Here is a 16019-nt window from a genome sequence, read left to right on the forward strand (position 1 = left end):
CAGCAGACTGCGTGACTCTGAACACAATGCTGATATGGCTATCAGGAAGTAAACCGGGAGGCCCAAAATGTGGATAGTGAGTTCTAATCTTGCCTACAGTTTCAGACAAGTGGCCTCATGCATTAGGGCCTTTCCCTCCCCCATGACTGCTCATTCCCCTGCCGCATCACCACGGGGAAACACAAACAGACTTTTGGTTATCACTGGATTCTCAATAGCATGAGCTTGTTACTGGACTCTTGCAGACTTGAGTAATAACAACTGTTTGCTGATTAATGGCTAAACATCTGCTCTATTTATTCTTAGACTGGGTTTTCATTTTTTCCATTATTGTTATGAAAGTAAAGTCATATGTACAACAGTCACACTAAACTTGGCTGACAACAGAAGCCTGTGGCTGCAGTGCCTGGAAGAAAGCTTACTGAACAGTCCCTCGACCAACATATTTCTCAGCACAGACAAGAGCATAGGCCGGTCATGGAAAATCTGGGAAACTGGAGTGCTAGAAAATACCATTTACACTACATCAAACTCAAGCCCACTCAGGCAATGTAAATCCTTCCCAGATATGATGGTTGCTCGCCACCCTGCTTCTACTTCTTAAAGAGATCCTGAAAATAGCCCAAGCACACTGCCTTTGACTTCCACCAAAATTCTGCATCCATTTATGCTTGTCATTGAAGAAACTATTCTCTTAAAATAAAATAAAATAAACTGGAGAGATACTTTACTCTTGGGAGAACAATGTGATAAAATTTTGCAATTCAGGAACATATTAAAACCATTTTTGTATTTCACACCAGGCATAAATTTTTATGAAGATAAATTGCTCTTAAACTGCTAGGTATATTAAAACTATGCAGCTGAAACATAGCAAATTGTGAATACTGAATTGTATTCCAAAATTCTAAATGTTTGGCCCAGTATACATAGACTGTTTTCATTGCTCCAAATCAAGTTGTATAGTGTGAAGTAGAGTGACTTGTGCTATTCCTTGTGGAGCAAAGAGCAGTCTGAGAGGTGTGAGATGGTCACTGCCAAGTTTCCCAGGGCATTCAGTTGAGGTAAAGCAGTATTCCTCAAAGTGCACTCTCTGTGCCACACATACTTCACAGAGAAAGTACCAGGCTGGAATCAGGTTGAATTGGCCTTCTCAAGGGGATTCTGATGCACCTCTAACAGATAGTCGGCACTTGGAACCTTCAGCCATAGTCTGTGTAATGTATCAGAATAGCTGTTACCGACTTCCCCATGCTGTAAGGGCTCTGGGAGTCAACCATGGGTACCACAAGTCCACAGTGTGTGAAGTACATGGCTTTCTCTGGTTACCTTTATCTGCTTCTCTCCACTACCACTTGGCTTGTGCTGTTAATTCAACTTTAGCCCCACACTCTCTGGAATAACTATTGCTTATTCCAATTGTAAGCAGAGTTTTTGCTCTTTTCCTATCTTAGCTTCTGTCTGGTCTCCAGTGCCCATTTGTTCATGAGCTTGCTTCTCACACACCATCTTACTCAAGCACAGTCTTACCCCTAAATTCCAGCCAATGTGTTGCCTGACGTTCCTTGGGTGGGGGGGTGCTATTTAGCATCACCCTTTCTTGGGTTGCTGTGGAGCTCCTGTGCACTTTCTGGACTTGCACACCATCTCTCCTTATATTCATCAGCCAAGAAGCTGGGAGGTGTGTGGAGGTTCTGTTGCATAGACATGACAGGTTATATCATCCTTACAGAGCTACGAACAGAGGCTATATTTGGGACATCTTAGCTGCGCCTTCAGAACTTGGATTACAGTCACTAATTACCAGGGTGGACTCACTTTATAAAGTACTTTTATCCAGTTAATAATGCTTTTGAACAATTTAATAAAATTCTGTCATTTTCACATGTGGCTTAAGATAACATCAGCAAGGCACAGAAATCTGGTAGTTGAACATAGTCTTGAGGGGTCAGCTTCTAGATGGACACAAAAACCCAGAGCTCTTTGAGTTGTCATGAGTGAAATCTCTACTGGAGGGTTAGTCTTCTCATTCCCCGATCTCACTGCACCAAATGTTACTTTGGATTTTTCAAGCCTGGAAATATCTCCAGTCCCAAAGAAAATCAAGTACATTTTATACTTTTGAGAAACTACAAGCTATCAGTTTCATACCATAGTTAAAATAGTTGAATGCTGGAGAGATGGCTCAGTGGTAAGCCCTGCAAATGTTAATGACCTGGCATCAATTCCCCAGTACCCACGTAAGCCAGATGCACACAGTAGCACATGCATTTAGAGTTTGTTTGCAGTGGCTAGAGGTCCTGGAATACACCCCCACCCTTCCACTCTCTCTCTCTTTCTGTCTCACTCTCTCAGAATCATTCTGTTTGAAAAAAAATAAATAAAATATTTTTAAAAAGCAATTAGTTTAAGTTAACTATTTTACATTCTAAAAAATGAATTTTGGTCTATAAAATAAGGTATATAAAACATAGCTTTCTTATTTTTTTATACAGCCACCCAGTTGAAACTTTTTCTATAGCTCCTACTTTGCTTGACATTATCTGATGTCAGGGACACATAAGATTCCATGTACTGTATTGTGAAGGGTAGAAATCTGTGTCATAATCCTCATCTTTAGAACACATGCACATCTCAGAGAGGCTGATTTGCTCAACCCCATCTGGTCCTGGACTTCAGTCCATAGACACTGGAATAGTTTCTCCTTCTCTTGATACCTGGATATCACCATGCTTCTATTCTTTCTCAGGGCTGTCCATAAGATATGGGATAATCTGAAAAGTTTTTCTACATTGCAGTGTAAATGTTTGTCTCTCTTTTGTGTGTTTGTATGAGAATTTATGTGTGTACAGGTCCAAACATATGTATGGTACACACAGATGCGTACATGTATGTGGAGGCAAGAGTATAACCTCAGATGCCATTCCTCAGGGGATATCCACCTTTTCTTGAGACAATGTCTCTTACTGGCCTAGAACTCACCAGGTAAAATAGACTGGACTGCCGGACCTTGGGATCCTGTCCCCTGTTTCCCTGGGGCTTGGATTATAAAAGTGCACCACTATACCTGGATTTTTCTTTTTCTTTTTTCTTTTTTTGCAGGGAGTCTAGGAGTAAACTCAGATCTCCATGCTTCAAGGCAAACACCTTACTGAATAAATGATCTCCACAGCCATTAGATGTCCATTTTTCATAACCTTGCAACATGAATGTGCCAATAAACAATCAGTTTGACAGCATCTAAGATCTCTGTTCAGGCAGTGACTCCTTGGTTCTCTGCTGTTAGACTGGAGCCCTGTGGTCTGACTTTCCAGTTCTGTCTGTCAAGAATCTCACTCCAGGAACCAGCACAAGGAAGCAGAGCTTGCAGCTTACTCAATGTCTGACCATGCCGCAGCATTTCACATTTCCTTATCTCTCCTTCAATTTTTTGCTTTTGTTCCTAATACTATGACGACCATATGCTAATAGGGATATAAGATAAATATTATCTTGTTATTTCTATTATAATTTTTAACTCTGAACATTAAAGCTAATCATAAGTTGGCTTTTAAAACTTTGTTTATTTATTTATTTGACAGAGAAGAAAAAAAAGATGCAGATAGAGAGGGATAATGGGCATGTCAGGGACTCTGGTCACTGCAAATGAACACCAGACACATGCACTGCCTTGTTCATCTGGTTTACATAGGTACTAAGGAATCAAACACAGATCCTTAGACTTTGCAGGCAAGCACCTTAACTGCTAAGCCATCTCTCCAGCCCAAGGTTAGCTTTTGACAACTCAAAAGCTATTACAAACAAAAATTTCCCTGACATGAATGCTGTGGCTAACAAAAACATACAAAATTATTTTCTGAATTATCTCTTTAGCTTGGAGATAGTGACCATAAAATGAGAATTGAGTCCAGTTAATCAAGTGGGATAAGTTGGCATCTCAAAATAGCTCTAGAATATCAGCAATGGTCCTCTAACACATGAAGGGACAGTGGTAACCATGACACAATGGACAGAATTTTAAGACAGGTAGCACTTAATGAAACATGTTGAAGGTTATATACTTAACTAGGAAATCTAAATAAGTGGGATACACATATGTAGAGCAAAACTGGAATATTTTACCAAGACGGAAGTGAAGCAGGAAGGCTTGCCTGTGGTGTTACACATTCTTGCATAGACAGAACTCACCCAGGATAAATAAATGCCAAGAGTAACAGCCACACTGAAGCCATATTGGAGCTCAATGCTTGGGATTCACTTGTCTGGCACTATTCTAACCACTTGTTACCCAATGACATACGTTAAAGCCCTTGTCCTCAAGAGCTCACAGTTCTACTAGGCTAGGACAATAGACCAGAGAGCAAGGTACTAAAAAGTAGACAGAAGAGGGCTGGAGAGATGGCTTAGAGGTAAAGCACTTGCCTGTGAAGCCTAAGGACCCCACTGGAAACTCCATTTTCCTGGACCCACATTAGCCAGATGCACAAGGGAGCGCACGCAGCTGGAGTGCATTTGAAGTGGCTGGAGGCCTTGGTGCATCCATTCTCTCTGTCTCTCATTTTCTCCCTCTCTCTCTCTCTCTCTCTCTCTCTCTCTCTCTCTCTCTCTTTCTCTCTGTCTGTAACTCTCAAATAAATAAATAAAATAAACAAAAAAAGTAGACATAAGAGCTCTGTCAGAGAGCAGGGTGTACATGGGGTCAGGAAGAACACCTCAGCTTGCAACAATTTCCAGCAAAACAAGAGCCAAGAACAGGCCGTGGGCTAAAAAACCACCAGTGGGTGGCAAATCACACACAGGGCAACAACAGGAAATGCTGAACCAGGTCTGTAGTGAAACAGAGGGGCAGAAACAGCAACAAAGCTTCCTGAGAGGAAGGACAGAAACATCAACCTGGGACTCTTAGCAAGTCGGTTATCCTCAGCCATTTTCCCCAATATCTTTGAGTGTGTGTGCGTGTGTGTGTGTGTTCACAGAAATGGGGTATTTTAATACTATTTTGGTGGTTTGATTGTGCCCGAGAGCCTCATGTGGTTGTGATTAAGCCTCATACTTAATCCCCAGCTGGTGAGGTCTTTGGGAGGTGGGGCCTTGTTCTAGGGATTACATCATGGGGGTGGACCTTGAGGCTTCTTAGCCTAGCCCTACTGGATGTTCACTAGTTATCCACTCTTGCAGCTAAGTCCCAGCTGGTGTGACAAGATAGCATGCCCAGCCTCTGTTCCATCAAGCTTTCTCTGCCAAGATGACATTTCGGCTTAAGACTGCAAGATGGGGCTGGAGAGATGGCTTAGCAGTTAAGGTGCTTGCCTGCGAAGCCTAAGGACCATGGTTTGACTCTCCAAATCCCATGTTAGCCAGATATACAAAGCAAGCACAAGGTCATACATGCCCACTAGGTGGTGCAAGCTTCTGGTGTTTGATTTCAGTGGCTGAGACATTGGCATATCAATTTTCTCTCTCTCCTTCTCTCTCTCTTTCTCATTCACTCTAAAATAAAGCAAACTAATAATAATATATATATATAAACACTGCAAGCTGAATCAACCCTGTCCTTACATCAGCTGCTGGTGGTCAGGTGTTTTTGTCCCAGAAATGAGAAATAACTTGCTATAATCATGAAATTGTCATAATACAACATTTGTAATTTTTTGAAATATAAAAGTAAATCCCTGGCACAATTTACTTCAGAGTATACAAAGGTATATTAGATCCTTCACTGTGGGCATGATTCACACATAAATCATTACTTAGATATGCATGCAACTCACTCCCATTGCAGAATCTGAAGGAGTCTGAAGTCAAGTAAACAGAGTTTAGACAGTTTCCTCTACCAAAAACAGTTCCAATGACAGTGAATGGAAAAGAGGCAGTTTCTAGAAGATGCACACTGGATTCTCATTCTTCTGGTCAATTACAAATGGACTCAAGGCCACCCTGAGACTACATAGTGAATTCAAGGTCAGCCTGAGCCAGAGTGAGACCCTACCTCGAAAAACAAAAACAAACACAAAAAACAAATACAAATGGATAAAGAAGGAAAGAGAAGATTCAGTATTATTTCTGCTGTGAATATGCAATTGATATTCTGAAGTAACTTGCTAGTATGAGTGGAATGCATGATAGAAGAAACATTCCAGACTTGTGTGTCTACTGGTTATTTCTCCTGGTTAGGACAGCTTGATCAGCTGAAGTAAGTGGGGCTTATTCACTACCTTTTTAAGGAGCACATCCAACTTCCCTGCCATTAATATGAAGGCTGCAGTTATAAGCAATTAACAAGCTGGTCGAGGAAATGTGAATAGTTCCAGACTATGGGTGCTGTGGAAAAGCCTAAGTCCCCTAGTGAAAATAACTGGAGCAGTCTCTAGAAGGAAGTACTAGAGAGACACCACCAGTAGCCTTCAGGAAGCCCACACTGAATGGCAGAATGAGTGATCAGTCTAACTATCTAATGTGTAAGATGCACATCACTTCAGAAAAATTTAAGCTATGACTCCAGCCTCAAATTTGGTGACATAATATTCCTGGCATATGTACGAAGACCTTTAGTCATGACTCTGAATTTGACTTGCACCTTAACTTTGATGAGGGCACTGCATAGATTCATAAATTCAAGGTCATGGAAATCGTAGACCAATGATTTCCTGAAGGCAGGTGAAGTAAAAACAGCCCGAGGGTACACAACAGTCCACAGCATAGGCTTGTCTTTCAACTGTAAGTTTGGGTTTAGTGTAGAATAGATAATACCAACCACATCTAAACATTAAACAAAGAAGCATGTTATGATTGGTAACTGTTTAAAAGATGAAGCAGTTTTACTTCTTTTGCTCTTCTTTGCCTTAAAATCAAATGAGCTCTTCTAAGTGCTGAATACGCGAGGGCATGGGAGGTATCCAGAGCCCCGGTACTGGCACAGAGAAGGGGGAGCTACATGGTCACCATCTTTGGCTGTGACTAATGTTCTTATTTTCATGTGAAAACACTAGAGTTCAGGTAGTAGATGCCCAACATAGGCTGGCGAATGTAAATGCCCTGGAATTCATCACAACACCCTTTATGCTTGCTCAGCAAGGGCTTACTGAAACATTTCATTATCTATATTTCTATTATCTATCTATCTATATATCTACTATCTATCTATCTATCTATCTATCTATCTATCTATCTATCTATCTATCTATCTATCTTTCTATTCTTTAAATCACCAAACAGAAAGTAGAGGAGAATGGAGAAAGTAGAGGCAAGGACAGTGAGGAGGCCAAAGCATAACAAGGCACTATACACTTCTGAGCAAGAGAATGGCCTTAGGATTAAAGAGGAAAAATGCAAAAAATCTATTTTTAATTCTGTAATAATCAGTATCTCTGTGTAGACACTGAGGGAAGAGATTTTATTGGGTTGAGGGGATTGTCTCAGCAGTGTTGTAAAAAGCCCGCTCTTGAGACTGTCCACAGCTCCAGGTTAGAAAGGCAACTGCCTTTGGCTGTGCAGGCCAATGGGACTGGCATCCAGTTCCCCGTTGAGGAAGAAATCCTTTATGACAACTCACACCCAGTTTAGAGGAAATTTGCTGAGCAGATCCCTAGGTTGGGTTATAAGTAGAGCCATGGACTAGATGAAAGCTGCTGAAGAAGAAAAGCTAAGAAAGAAAATAAACCAGATACAGACACATACATCAGGGGGGTAGGAGGAAAACCAAAGCTGCTGAAGGAGAGGGAAGACAAGCAGACAATTAGAACCAGGGGCTATTGCAAGACCCTTCCATCAAAAGGCAGAGCTATGGCAAGGATCACGGTGGAAGGTGTAAAAGGCAGAAAGCAGAAGGTGAGGACCAAGATGAAATGTAGCTGAACAGAATCGTGGACTCAGCCATCATGAAGAGGCTTCTTGAGGTAATTTTAGCTTTGTGGTAGAAGAGATCACCCAACTACAAAGCATCAGGGAAAACTGAGGCTGCAGAGACAGAGCACAGCATTGTTCTTGGCCCCAGTGAAGGGAGTGTGCAGCCTGGAAGGTTGAGTGTGCATGTGTGTGTTTAATGAGGCACAGGCCTAGACAGCAGTTGGGCACTGGGGAAAAGGTATACAGAGAGGCATGCCACTTATGAAGCAAGTCCAGGTTCTATTTCCAAAAACATTTTGTTTAAAATTTCCATCCACTCCAGTAGCCCAGGAAATGCCTCGGTCAATATTCATTAACAAGATGACAGTTATTCAGAAATGTTCCCATAGCTTTTATATGTTTATGATCTTTGTGTCAGAAAGGCTTCTGGCTTAGAATCCTGACCTCCTTCTCTAGTGTGAGAGAGACAAAAATCCTTTTCTCCCTTGGGATTTTGGGGGACTAGGGGACATGACTGTTCTCTTACTCAGACAGAAGAAGCTATGCTTTCACTTCCTGTCATAAATGAACTTATGAGCTCTTTCGGCCAGTTAAAGAAATGAGACTGAAAACATGGAAGTGTAGGAGCTAAAGGAATAATGTGCCTGGCTTTTGTTCTCCAACACTGTTGTTAAAAGTGTGGACCAGGACTTGTTCATAGCTAAGGCTTTCCTACTTCAAAGTAATAAGATGAACAAAAGATCCTGTGTAAAGAATGGTATCCTAATTTTCTTCACCATAGACCAAACTGAATTACCATAGGAACCAATATAGGACATGTGTTCCGTCATCTACAGTATAGATGTAGGGAGAACTGATACACAGCTCTGGACTACTTTGTTCTCCAAAGTTCTCTGGAGAGCACAGAAGCTCCCACCATGCCAACAGCAAAGCAATAATAAAGGTAAAGAGTACATACTTCCCCATTCTCCAGTTGCATGTTTTAATTGTTTGACTAGAGATTCCTGGTACTTTTTTTCTTCAAAGAAATTTATCATTCCAAATTCTTATTTATTAATATCAATTTTATGCCTATAGCATCATTTAATGAGGTGTTCATATTGTAGCATGTTCCATCAGTAATGAAAGAAACAAATGCCTATGTGATATAGAAAATCAAGCACAGAAGCTTCATATTACCTTGCTAATGTCCTTTGAAATTTGAAACTAGAGGCTAAGTAGATGGCTCATTGGTTAAAGGCACTGGCTTGTAATGAGTGATGGCCAGGATTCAGTTCCTCAGCCACCCATGTAAATTCAGATCCCAAAAGTAGCACAAGCTTCTGGCATCCATTTGCAGTGGTAAGAGAACCTCCTGGTCAACCCATCACATCCACACACCACAAATGATTTAAAAAGTTGAAACTGCATGTATTCAACAATAGTTACTCCATGGCTACAAAATGAACCATGTCTTCTTTTTTTTTTTTATTCTGGCCAAAAGCACTAGTTTAGTATATCAAGGTCAATATACAAAGACATTCTGGAGTAAATTTGAACATCATTTCTGAGAGATGGTAATCAAAACAGGAAAGAGCTACATATGATTTTTATGAGAATACAACAGTATTTTCTTTATCTGTTTATAAATCTTGGAAAATTCAATTGCTATTCATCTATATCCACAACCTACAGCATAAAATGGGCCAGCTGCTTGGAAAATATAAACCGTGCTCTCTAAGTTGCAAGGTGCTGTATGCTGAGACTCCTACAGCATGGTCATACCTTTCTGATGAAAAGGACCTTTAAAGAATGTCATCAGTGAGTGTCCACATGCTTTAATTTATTTAAATGCTTTCTTGTCTTTACAGTTTAAAAAAATCCTTCTGTATTGAAGTGTTCCTAACGTGTATTCATAATGACTTGACCTTCTAGGAAATTTTAAAATCTTTTTTTTGTTTATTTTTGTTTATTTGACAGCGACAGAGAGAAGGAGGCAGAGAGAGAGAGAGAGACAGAGAGAGAGAGAGAGAGAGAGAGAGAGAGAGAGAGAGGGAGAGAGAATGGGTGCGCCAGGGCCTTCAGCCACTGCAAACGAACTCCAGACACATGTGCCCCCTCATGCATCTGGTTTATGTGGGTCCTGGGGAATCGAACCTCGAACCAGGGTCCTCAGGCTTCACAGGAAAGCGCTTGAACGCTAAGCCATCTCTCCAGCCCACCTTCTAGGAATTTTAAATGTAGGTCTTGTAATACTAAAGTTGTCAGTATAAAACATGTGTCCTTTGATATGTCAAATTTCCTACTTAAGTATGAGTATGACAATTAGATTTCCATTTAAATGACTTTGTCATCTGAAGAAAAGTTTTATGGCACGTAGTTAAAATAATATACTTGCAAATTTTAAAAACTATGTTGCATTTCATTTTAAAAGAATTTCTGCCACCTAACTATAAGAATTAGGGAGCAAATATATGCAAGTTGTCTATCTGGGTAACTTCTTAGATGAAGTTTTCAAATATATGCAAATCTCCAAATTCACTATGGCAGACAGAAGACATTCCCCAATTCACTGCTTCAAATCCATGAGTTTACCAGAGCCATCACAGGATACTTTAAAATGCCAGGGAATGTTTCTACAGTGACCATGGGAAAATGTATTGAAAAAAAAGAAAACAAAAACTTATAAAGGCTCACTAAAACATATACACACACATACACACCTCATGATTCTCAACAAAGTTGTATGATTAATTAGCAAAGGATCCAATTTAAACTTGGAATTTATAATTTCCCTGGTGCTCGTATAACTTCTTTATTTAAAATAGACCATGTTATTTATCTCATATAAATTAGGACTAATAAAAGTGACTACTATTATTATCAAGACCATTAAGTAATCAGTGATTCATTCTTCCTCTGAAAACACAGCATAAAATTGCTATAACATTAAAAAATATGCATATATATATATATATATATATATATATGGACACACATTGCATTGTTTTACTCAACACATGGAGTTTATAAAATTGTTTTATAGTATTTTGTCAGTTTAATAGAACTTACAAGTCACTTAGAATACAGTCCAAGAGACAAAAAATATTGTTAACAAATTAGTCTAGTGTTACTCTTTCTAAAATGTAATCTCCACATACAACAGTACCAATAGAGCATTTTTTCTCTTTGGTTTTTCTCTTTCCTCAGAAGCATTGCTATGCTATTTCCCAGCTATGCATGCATATGAACAACACATGTATGAATGGGACTAAAATAAAATACTCAGTGCTTCATTAATATTAGGTCTGCCCATGGGAATTTAGTTAGTCACTGATTCCTTGACACATATCTTCAGTAACTTTACAGAAAGGAGAGTAAGCAGCATTTTTTTGTATCAGATGCAGTAATGGATTTTATTTTCCAGAACCACTTCCATGACAACCTTGACTACAAACCATAACTAAGAACTTGGGCATGAGCCAAAGTCTCCTGAGCACCCAAAATAGATGTCACTATGTCTGCCTTTGTCTCACAAGAGAATTTCTCAGGCCCTCAGAAAACATGATTGCCTCTCCGTCAATCCACTGTTCTTTATCAACTTATTCCTTTTTGTGATTTTCATGTTCATACCAAAAAAGAAATAATAGTTGTATAAATGAGTGATTGAGGTTGAAGGAAGTTGATAGTGTGCAAAAGGTTCTTTAATATGAAAGCCACACTGTCAGGAAACACGTCTTAAAAAAAAATACAAAATTTCAAACAACCCAGTGATTACCTTTTGACAGAAGGAGTAACAGCTTCACAGACTATGGAAAGATGGACAGACAGACAGACACACACACACACATACATATACATGTATATATGTGTGTATCCATGATAATGCTGAATAATTCAGAAAACATAAAATTGTTTTTAGTTCCTCTAGAAAGAGATCAAAATCTACAGTGGCTTTCAGAAAGATAATTAACCACAAGGGATGAATTATTTCAAAACATTTGGCATTTTCATTGGCAAGCTTATAAACTTCACTTTTCAGAAAGCCCACATCTGCAGAAGCCGCTCATTACCTCTGTGCGTAGACCAGCATCAAGCATCATACACTAACCAGGGAATGACACCGCCAATGACAGAGGTCCACAGGTCCCTTTCTGTCCACTTTTTGGCTAGTCCCAACGATTTTTCCTTCTGCTCTGGGAGCTTATCCGGAGGTCAGTGACCAAAAATCTGATCCCACATGTCACTCTTGGTCAGGGTATTACTCCTTTAATGTGGATGAGATTAAACTATAATAAACTTCATTTAAACAGCAAATACAGATAACTGTGATTTTTTTTAAAGAAATGGGGGAGAAGAGAAGGGACTGTTAAAACTAACAAATACAGAAGCAAACTGGAGGTAAAGATTAAATCACCTTAACCTTGAAGAGGTTTCTAAGTCTCAGAGCAAGCCCTGGGACTTGCCCTCTCCTGGTTCTATTATCCCCTGGGTTCTACATTAACTCTATAGTCAAGTCAAAGATGCAGGAGCCCCTCCCCCTCATCCAAGGAGAGTAGGCGCATGCTGCAGAGGTGAGGGTATCTTCCTATCCAACACAAGCAACAAACAGCTAAGATCACACATGACAAGACAGACAAGGTGCCACAAAGTACAAGCTGCACCAAGCTTTCCAGCGAAGTAAGTCACTGGCTTCTGCAAACAAAACAAAGTGATCCCGGTAGCTTCCACAGTCGCCAAACAGCACAGAGAAAATAAAATATTTAAAGAGTGTATTTTTTTCTCTCTCTCTCTCTCAAAATAGAGGTGAATTAGGAGCAAAGGAAGATCAAATGATCACAGAATACTTGTCCCGAAACAAACACACCCTGAAGAGTTCAATGAGCAAAAAACAGTACCTTATAAGTAACTGCTGGTGGCTACGCACAGCTGGCCCCAGAGCCGACTCTTGTTTAACTGTCTACTGCCTTCAGTTTAAAGTTAATTCTGTTGGCACAAAAGTACAGAGCTTGTCTGGAAAATACTGTTTGGACATAAACCATTCCTTTCAAAGCAGTGTTAGCTATATTTAAGTTTTGCTTGTAGACAGGGATAAAAACTCTTCCTGTAGCTAATTTTCTTCCTCCTCCTTCCCTTCAAACTTAGTCACTATCTTTCTATCCCATATATTGAAGAACGAGACAGGGAGGGGAAGAGGAAAAAAAAAAATGCAAGGAAATATACCTTAAATAATGTAGTATTTGAGCATTTAGAAAAAGGAAACCAACAGAACAATCCAAAGAAGATGAAAAACAGTAGAAAACTCATCAGAACCTTAAATAAAACTTATCCCAATGTTTTCATTCTATCGACAAGGAAATTGGAGCCCAGAGAAAGTAAAAAGGGTGAAAGGGTGATTCGAATCAAATCCGGCATGTAACTTATTATTACCTCAGTTAATGGATAACAGGATTAACAATTCCCATTTCAGAGATGTTTCCACTGCCCTCACACACCTGTGAGGAAATGCTTTATCTTTTGCCTTTGTATCTTTGTAAAACACACAGAGGAGTTGGCAGGGAGCAGTAATAAAATTAGAATGTGAGAACCATCTGTTACAGAGAAAACATTTGCCCTAGCTTTAAAATCCTAAATATTGAAAGTTCCTATTTTATTTTCATACATATTAAATGATATTTTCTTCTATTGACTTTCCAGAATCCTTTTTTTTTTTTTTTTCATGATTTAGGGGTTGCTCTTTCTTAGAGGATGAATCCTAACAGGAACACTGCAGTCAAGGACTCTGATGTGGCAGGATTAATTACATCTAGGATATTTCTACCCAGTTTCCCTAGAACAGACATTGTTAGATGACTCCTGAACTTGAAGTACATCGTCATGGCCACAACTTCCCACCTGCAATTTAATCAAGCCACTTTTGCCACACATACAAATAGATTTATGATATTCATTGTTTATATTTACAGCATTGAGGAGCAAATCCATTATAACATGCATATTTGGCAAGCACTCTGCAACTAACTAAGCAAGCCAGACCCCAATTTATGGTATTATTGATTTAATATTTTATTAAAAAAAAACTGAAGCAACTTAATTTTATTTGGTGTTGTTTCTGTCCAGGTTTCTTTTTTAAAATATATTTCATTTTATTTATTTATTTGAGAGAGAATGTACACGCCAGGCCCTCCGGCCACTACAAAGGTACTCCAGATGCATGTGCCCCCTTGTGCATCTGGCTTACATGGGTCCTGGAGAATCAAAATGGGATCCTTTGGCTTTGCAGGCAAATGCCTTAACCACTAATCCATCTCTCCAACCCCCTGTCCAGTTTTTGGTGAAGAAACTATTTTCCTGTAACCAAAGGAATGATGCCCTTATAATAATACTTTAAACTGATTTTCCTTTGGTAATATACTCATTTATTAACTTATTGGCAAGTACTAATTTATTGTGCATTTATAAACTGATCTCATCCTCCCTCCTTTCCATGTAGAATAGAGTAACTGACAAGCAACACCTTATTTGGAAATGTAAGAAATTTTCAAACAAAATAAATTGGTTGTGAAGCAAGTTCAAGTTTTTATGACTAGTTTTGGATTCATTTTTCACACTTTAGACATTATATCATATATAATTCACTGAGTTTGCTCTGACCACCACCCTCCTGCCCAGATCCAATAAGCTAAAATCCAAAGTTAGCTTCATTGAAATCACTTTGGTTATTATTAATCTTTTTGTCTAATCTGGACCTTCATATGCTAAAGAAACATCTACTTTATAACCTGCAATTCAAAGATATAATCAGAGCCAGAACATGTCCATAATTTTAGCATTGGGGAGACTGAGGCAAGAGGATCATGAGTGTGAGGCCAGCCTGGACTATATAATGAGATCGCATTTCAAAATAAATAGGAATTCATATGAGAAAATGTTGAGATCATTCAAGATTCTAGTTCAAATCACAGCCCATTTGTTTCCATGGGCAGGCAGATTGAGACAAGGTTTGGTGGTTTAGATAGCCTAGAACTCAAAGTGTCTTGCTTCGCAAGGGCTGTGATTACAGGTGTGTGCCACAATGTCTGGCAATTGCTACACATTCTTAAACTCAGAAACTCATCCTTTGGTTGTGATATTTCACTTCTTCTCAGGCATCTATTGCTTCAATGGACTTAGGCAGAAAGCAATGCATTTATGGACAAGTAATTATAGTCGCGTAATGCTTCAATGAAAATTAAATTTACTGGAACATATTTTCCAAGATGAGGAATTACTAGGCATGATGTTAATTCTGAGCATGATATATAGCAAATAAGATTCAAAATGTGAATGTTGAGAAAGAAATATGCTGTATGTTTTTTCCAAACAATGAAAGGTTCTTATTCTTGCTTCATTTTCAGTTAATTATGTCTAATTAAGCTCTATGAAATGATAAATTCCAAAAATGTCAATACATGGATTTGTAGGCCACAGGGAGGCAAAAAACATGAAGAGTACAACATGCTGAAAAGTATGACTGGGTTTATTGAAAATGTTCTATGTGTTCTCTTAATTTTCAAGCTTGACTTTTTCTGTTGACTAGGACTTTATGTCTGATAGAAAGAGCAAGAAGAGGACATCAGGACACCCTTGAAGGGGAACGAAGCTGTTAGGAGACATAAAGATCTGATGGAATGAGTGACCTCAATAAGGAAGGAAAGTGTGAGGGGAAGATTTCAAAAGGGATCATCTAGAGATAGACTGGGCTGAGCCAGAGACAATAGATGGCAGATATTGAGTTCAAGGACCTACATCTCTCAAAATAGGCTCAACAAGACTGCCAAGTAACAATTTTGGTGACCAGAGCAAACAACAGGAAATTGGCTTCTCTCTACCCATGGGAGGGGAATATGTGTTCTCAATATGTAAATTGTATACAATCTAAAATAGCACAAGTTTCTATACCCAATTTAAAAAATTTAGGTCCTTCTATATTTAGGTCTCTTGGATGTGTTCCAAGTTGTCCTTCTCAGGAACACTTGAATTTGAGAATTACAGGGCAATTTAGACAGTAATATTTTTTTTTTTTTTGAAGGCTGGACACATGGTGCTGACTTTTACTGGGAGTGAAGTAGTTATAATAAAGGTGAACTCTAGGGCAGGCTGTATTAATAGAAGTGAGCAGTTTGAATTCTCTAACTCTTCATCTCCTCTCAGCA

The 16019-nt window shown here is 39.1% G+C and overlaps 1 protein-coding gene across 4 annotated transcripts in view; it reads right to left on the reverse strand.

Annotated features, from left to right (window-relative positions):
- Positions 1 to 16019, reverse strand: part of Arhgap24 (Rho GTPase activating protein 24) — a 461940-nt gene that overhangs the window by 177399 nt on the left and 268522 nt on the right. The window contains exon 1 of one of the 4 annotated variants that reach the window (XM_004661588.3): positions 12723 to 12939. The exons of 2 other annotated variants lie outside the window; for them this stretch is intronic. The gene's annotated coding sequence lies outside the window, so the exon portion shown is untranslated. Of the gene's footprint in view, positions 1 to 11897; positions 12070 to 12722; positions 12940 to 16019 lie in introns of those variants that run through there. One more of the 4 variants, XM_045143257.1, reaches the window with a different exon arrangement.

The sequence above is a fragment of the Jaculus jaculus genome, chromosome 2 (assembly GCF_020740685.1).
Source record: "Jaculus jaculus isolate mJacJac1 chromosome 2, mJacJac1.mat.Y.cur, whole genome shotgun sequence".
Taxonomy (NCBI): domain Eukaryota; kingdom Metazoa; phylum Chordata; class Mammalia; order Rodentia; family Dipodidae; genus Jaculus; species Jaculus jaculus.